This window comes from Hydractinia symbiolongicarpus, chromosome 14, assembly GCF_029227915.1.
Source record: "Hydractinia symbiolongicarpus strain clone_291-10 chromosome 14, HSymV2.1, whole genome shotgun sequence".
NCBI lineage: Eukaryota > Metazoa > Cnidaria > Hydrozoa > Anthoathecata > Hydractiniidae > Hydractinia > Hydractinia symbiolongicarpus.
Genome location: NC_079888.1, coordinates 10,165,121 through 10,171,927, shown reverse-complemented (window position 1 = coordinate 10,171,927; position 6,807 = coordinate 10,165,121). Strand labels below are relative to the sequence as shown.

General features: G+C 33.5%; 1 long non-coding RNA gene across 1 annotated transcript; it reads right to left on the bottom strand.

The window, feature by feature from the left end:
- Positions 1-1,568: 1,568 nt before the first annotated feature.
- Positions 1,569-5,044, bottom strand: LOC130626060 (uncharacterized). Its single transcript, XR_008981801.1, has 3 exons — positions 4,890-5,044; positions 4,608-4,697; positions 1,569-3,965 (listed from the first exon to the last, which is right to left on the bottom strand). It is a non-coding gene; the product is annotated as an uncharacterized LOC130626060 (long non-coding RNA).
- Between the last annotated feature and the right edge of the window lie 1,763 nt (positions 5,045-6,807).

Here is a 6,807-nt window from a genome sequence, read left to right as displayed (position 1 = left end):
GTGAAAAAGGTGAGAAGGGAAGTACAAACGCAAATGCATTAAGGGTGGATGGTAAAAAAGGTCAACCAGGCGAAAAGGTGTGTGTTAATACTTATTATATCTTTATTAATTGATTTTATTTACTGTTATTTATCCTATGAGACTTCCTCAGTGTAGAGGCCCAGACACATTTTAGAGGTTGGTAGAGAAGGTGCATATATCAATATTACTTTTGTATTCAGATACTAGCTTCGTTTTTTCATAAGTGGTGCTCCTTTGATCAACGCAAATTTGGAAGCAAATCTTAATTTCTAAAAAGTGTTTAGTAGCGTTCCTTATATGAGTTTTTGTTATATAGTGATAACTGCATTTCGTAATTGTTAAAGTCGCAACAACGGAATAGATTTATACGATTTAATTGTTAGGGTTTCCCAGGTGACCCTTTTTTTAAATTTTTTAAAACCCTGAATAAATTTCAATTTAGGGGGTACCTGGACCTCACGGTCATCATGGAGAACATGGAGAAAAAGGTGAACCTGGCTCAAAAGGTAAAAAGGGAGTGCTTGGCGAAGTTGGTATTGCGGGATTCCCAGGAAAACAAGGACCTCCAGGCACTTGGAAGAAATTAGTGAGTTTTAAGCACATTGCTTTTATGTAGGTCTTCGGGTATTAATATTTCCGTGAGGGGTTATAGCTATGATCAAACACAGAGTTAATGACGATAACTTTATTAGTTTTGTTTTTTAACAATTTATTCTATATTTGAGAGAATAATTAGTAAAATATATAACCATAAAAAGTATTTGCAGCTAAAGTTTAAGATGTAATTGCAAGAAAACTTGAAACTAAAGTCTGGTGGTGTACTTTCTACCGTGAAATCTGCTTTCATTTAGAGATTAGAACTTCTAGAGAGAAGAGTAAAAACGCTGGCAAAAAGTATAGATATATTTACTAAAGAGCTCGCCGCTGTAAGTTTGTTATTATTACTTTTTATACAACTAGTAGTATATAAAAACATTTGTGGTGTGTCTCAGGAAAATCTGTTTTAGTTTCTATCCAAGTTTTCTGTTTAACCTAAGTGGACAATACTGTTCAATCGCGTGCATGTAAAACTTGAATAAGTTTATGCTTCATTTTTAGGGAACGCCATCTTTATAAGAAAACTTTCAGCTAAAGGTGGTTGACCTTTCACTGGTTAAAACATAACAATGTACACTAATAATGTTGAAAGCGTTCAGATAGCGTGCCAAAAGATTGTTGTGCAACATTTTAAAGTTATCCTTTGTAATAATTCATTTTATGATGATCTTCTATAATTCAGTTTGTATTTTACGTGTAATTTTTTTGTTAAACTATTTACTTAAATTAATATTGCAATTTTCAACAAATGTACATAGATAACTACAGAAACTTTTTGGATTTAATTTTTTTTTTTTATAAATTGTTTTAAAGCGCTCGTTTTTTTCCAACACGACATTTAAGAGCTGGACAGGATGTTCTGTTTTTATGAAATTACAAAATATTATTCATTAAGTGACAGATAGTAGGACACAAGGAAACAAACAAACAAATAAACAGACAGACAGACATTTAAACCTTTAAACAGGCTTAATAGAGGCTTATATAATGTTAAAACGTTAAAATATGCAATGCAAAGTGTATTTGTGCCAGTTTATTGGTATCCATGATCCGCTCTTCGTAAAGAATCACACTTGTTTTCTGGTTTGTTTGTTGGTTTGTTTTTCTTGCTTGCTTGCTTGCCAACTCACTCATTGGTTATAGGTCACTTATTTATTGTGTACGAAAGTGGGGAAGAATTCAATTATGTTAAAGCGCGAGCAAGCATAGAAATTATACTAATATTCTTCAGAAGCAGTGCCTACATAGTGCCATCAAATCCATAGTAAAACAATAGAAAGATGAGGAAAAATTGGTAGGGGGAGGTAGCAAAGAGGAGCTTTTTCAACGTACACGATTGCACACAAAAAAGAAAAAGGGAACGAAAAAATCAGTGATTGCAAACTTACTAAATGGATGGTACCTTATGGAATTTTATTACTTTGTATGTTTTTTATTTGTCAATGTTTGTTATTTATTCGTCAGTGCTACCCCCCATTGTATTACACAAAGGTTATTTTCTTGAAACGTTACAAATTGTAGGTGATATCTTTGTTTGGTTCTTAAAAATCTATTTGTTTAAATTCCACATAGTCTTAATGAGTAATTTTAACGAATACGTTGACAGCTAGTTTACTATTTGTCCTTATTTTGTTTGTTGTGGTGTGTTTTTAGTTTTAAAAGTTTTTGGTTGGCTTGGCAAAGTCTATTCTTATATTTAAGCCCAGTGTAGCTTTGATGTTGCTATTTAAAAAAGAATGAATTATCCAGACCAATGTTATAATTCTTTAGTTCGCTATAGTACTTGTTGTTGTTTTTCTTGTAGACTACTAATAGAAACACAGGATATTGAGAAATAAAAATCATGCAGAAAGTAGTTGCGGTGTGCTTGACATTTTTTGTCGCTGTTCAGTCACTTTATGACGATCATCATTTTTACGAGGTAAGTTGTTTCAACAAATTGTATATTTCAAATTGCTCATGATAGCTAGTGCTTGTCTTTAGTGGTTAAAAATTCATATTTTCACACAAGTCATTATATGCTGTGTCAGCCAGATGTCAGCATGTTATTTATATGACATTTGTAGACATTGTTAGCTTGTTATGTAAAAGTCCGCAGATAGCATCTTTTATTGGAAATACCAAGAAAAATAATCTCTTTTATAAGCCTGTGTCACTTCATCTTATTACATTTAGGTCAAGAAAGGTGCGAAAGGTCAACATGGAGATATTGGTCCTACTGGGTTAGAGGGAAAACGTGGACAAAAAGGTAATCGCGGTCCAACTGGACCGCCTGGCTTTGTTATTAAAGGCGGCAAAGGGAAAGTTGGAGCCGATGTATTTTGCCCACATTGCGATGAAATTGCAGTAAGTTATATTTTTGTCATATTTTTCCGTAGGAAACCAGTTCTTAATATGTTTAGATAACCAATTTATATATTTTTCTGCTAGAAATATAAAGGAATCAAAGGTAATGTTGGACCAAGGGGAAGACAAGGAGATTCCGGTAAGCAAGGCTTTAGAGGCTCTAGAGGAGATCCCAGCGACAACATTATTGCTACGAAAGGTGCTAAAGGCGAACGGGTTTGATATATACATATTATATATTTTAGTACAGCGAAGGTTGTAATTGATTATACTTTTTTGTCTATTAAGAGGCTATTATTTCAAAGCGTCACGAATTTAGGTGATCACTAATTAACACAAAGGACAAAACTTGTATCGGTTTAATCAAAATAGAATTTAAGATGCAGAGTTCGCTATAACTGAACATTATGTCAACAGTCAGTTATAGAAAGAAAGTTTTTTTTTAACTTTTCGCAGGGGCAATAGTCACTTTTAATTCTTTTTTACCGTAATTCTGGTTTAATATTAAGGGTCTAAGAGGAGATCATGGTCATGAAGGAATTCACGGTCGACAAGGGGAACCCGGAGCTTCTGGATCGAAAGGTTTTCCAGGGGATGTTGGACCAAAAGGACCTGCTGGTGCCCTCGGAGATAAAGGCCTGCGTGGAGCTTGTGATGAAAGCGTAAGATATTATTATTGTTTTGTATTATCTATCCTTTTCACACTAGCCTTTCCTGACTTCACTGGAGACTTCACTCTTGCGTTATAGATTATACAACGATTGAAAAACAACATTAACCAGCTGACCACACGTATTGGTGAATTACGTAAAAAACTGGACGCACATATCAAAAGTGATACTAACGAACCATAACAGATAAGGTGGGTTTCCTTACTGTGCAAATTATTTAAGAAATCTGCCGCATTTCCACTAAAAAAGGTCGCAGTCCAATGAACACCGTATATATGTCGGTAAAGCATCAAACGATACAATCTGATGAACTCCACCTTTCAAATGATTCTAAAATGTAGAGTTCGGAAATAAATTTAGTTAACAATGACATAATTTACAAATAATGAATTACAGCGAATTGTTTTTAGGTGATTTTTTTAAATGAAAAAAAAAGATAATTTTTCCAATAATTATTTCGACCGTTCTCTGTCTTTTGAACATATCTGCGTGGAACAAATATTTTTGTCCCTGTTTTTCTCCCCTATATAATTTCTTTATGTCAACTTTCTCCATGTGGAGCAAATTTCTATCTAGTTCCTTGGTAGTTCCAGCTGGGTAAAGTCTGTTTTCTTTTTCTTCAAAATATCACCCTCTTACGGTTACCGAAAACATTGAAAGTTCACCTAATGTAGGAAACGCAGGAAATATATTTTCTTGGTTCGTAAATTTTCATTGGAAACTTTTCAAATTAGAAGGAAAATTATTTTTTAAGTTAATGGTAGTATATTTGATGTAATTTCTCTTTTATCATAGATCCAACCAATTGAATTTACGCGAGTTAGCTTCAACGTTGATAATTTGAAAAATGCTTACATATTATGGAACGAATATAGACTGAACTTTCGTTGAATACGTATTTTACAAGATCAATTTAACGACATCTGTACTTTTTATATAACATTTTTTTACATAAATTTATGATTTTTTTACCTTGTATATTTCTCCTTTCGCTCTCTTTTTTCGGTGAAAGAATTTAGCATTGTTTTTCCACCACGACATTTAGGAGGTGGACAGGATGTTCTGATTTTATGAAATTACAAAATATTATTCATTAAGTGACAGATAGTAGGACACAAGGAAACAAACAAACAAATAAACAGACAGACAGACATTTAAACCTTTAAACAGGCTTAATAGAGGCTTATATAATGTTAAAATGTTAAAATATGCAATGCAAAGTGTATTTTTTACATAAATTTATGATTTTTTTACCTTGTATATTTCTCCTTTCGCTCTCTTTTTTTGGTGAAAGAATTTAGCATTGTCATACGTATTTTCTGATAGAAATGATTTTATAAATACTGCATTTTTTTATATAATAGGATCTATTTATTTCGTTATTGTTACTTCTTTTTATCTTCCCAATTGTACATTGTAATATTTTTTTGTCAAAATTGTACAAGTTTTGAAAAAAAATATGCATTTTCTGACTTTTTTCTCGGAAAAGCGTTTTTTACTGGTTATTGCTATAGCAACACCGTGAATTGAGTCGTAAAAAGAGACGATACTATGTGAACTGTCTAACTCATAAGTGTTATAACTGTTATTTGTAGCTGCATATTTATCCATTATTTATTTCAGATAAAAAAGAATATAAATTTTAAACAGTCAGCATGAAGCGAAATTTATGTTTGTTATCACTCGTGCTACTATTTGCTTTTGTGTCCACGCTACCTTCTGACGGAAAGTATGATATCAGAAAGCTAGCACAGGCTAAGGTATAATATATATTGTCAATACTTGTTATATTTCTTTCTTGTTAATTCTAGAAACCCAAGTTTGATCAATGGATTCAAAACTAATTTACATTTCATTTATACAGGGTGAAAAAGGTGATCGTGGAGCTAAAGGTGTTAGAGGAAGTCAAGGATATTATGGGCCCAAAGGAGCAAAAGGCTATCCTGGAAGTGCTCCTTCAGACGAGGATCACCTCCATGGTAGAGGGGAACAGGGAGATGCCGGTCATTGTCGATTTTGTGGAAATGTATGTGCTCTTCACAAAATGTATCAAAATTTTCGTGTACCTTTTAAAACCGTTGTCTATAAAGCGTTGTGATTTATCACATTAATATCTTAAGTAGTTTGTTAGCAACTCTATGTGATAAATTCTTAATAACTTTAAAATACATTTATAGGGTTTCACAGGAACCAAAGGTGATTCAGGACCGAAGGGGTTTGATGGATTAAGAGGCAAAAAGGGCGAGAAAGGAGATACTAACAATATGTTTATATATGTCGACAGAAGCCAATACAACGGGGACAAGGGAAGCAAGGTAAAGGGAACTTTGACCACCAACAAACCACTAGGACATGTAGCTGGCTAGATAGGTTGTGCTTTTTTATTGCATCAAAATTTTTAGGCTTTAAAACTTCACATTATTTGTCCTCTATACATTGAGAAAAGAAAAAAGAATTTGATAAAATGAGTCAAAATAAATTTTTGTTGTATCAGGGTTATCCTGGACATGCTGGCACACACGGACACAAAGGAGCTAAAGGTAGTCCTGGTGCAGATGGAGTTCAAGGAGAACCTGGCAAACAAGGAGAACCAGGTGAAGATGGGGTTGTTGGAGGTGTGGGTGAGATTGGTGTGTGCGATAGAAGGGTAATTTACTGTCTTTTAGTGTTTTATTGTCACATCAGTCCGCAATTCGTATTCATTATAAACATTCGTAAACTTATTGAGATAGAATGCGGATAACAAAATTACATAACCTCACCAAGTTAATAATGTGACCTAATAATCTCACTTTCGACCATTCAGTTTTAGCCACTCAAATTTTGTAAATTTGCCACGTTCAAAATACGTTTTGTGGAAAATGTATTTACGGCGCTTAAAGAGCTAAATCCTGCTCACTTTTGCAGTTATTAATAGTGTTACTAATCTTTGTTAGATTGTTAAAAAATTGCATTTACGGGTTGACAGATTAATGGGTCGAGTAGCGGCTTTGACAACCGAGCTGAGAAACTGGAGAAGCAGACACGGTCACGTCAAACGTAAGAACTTTTGTTATCTCGCTTGTTTTTGGTCCTTATTATTATTTTATCTTTATGTATAATCAGTTAATTTTGATCCAATTACAAGGGACGTAGCAGGGCAGGGGAGAGGGGAAAGAAGATTGGGGAGTGA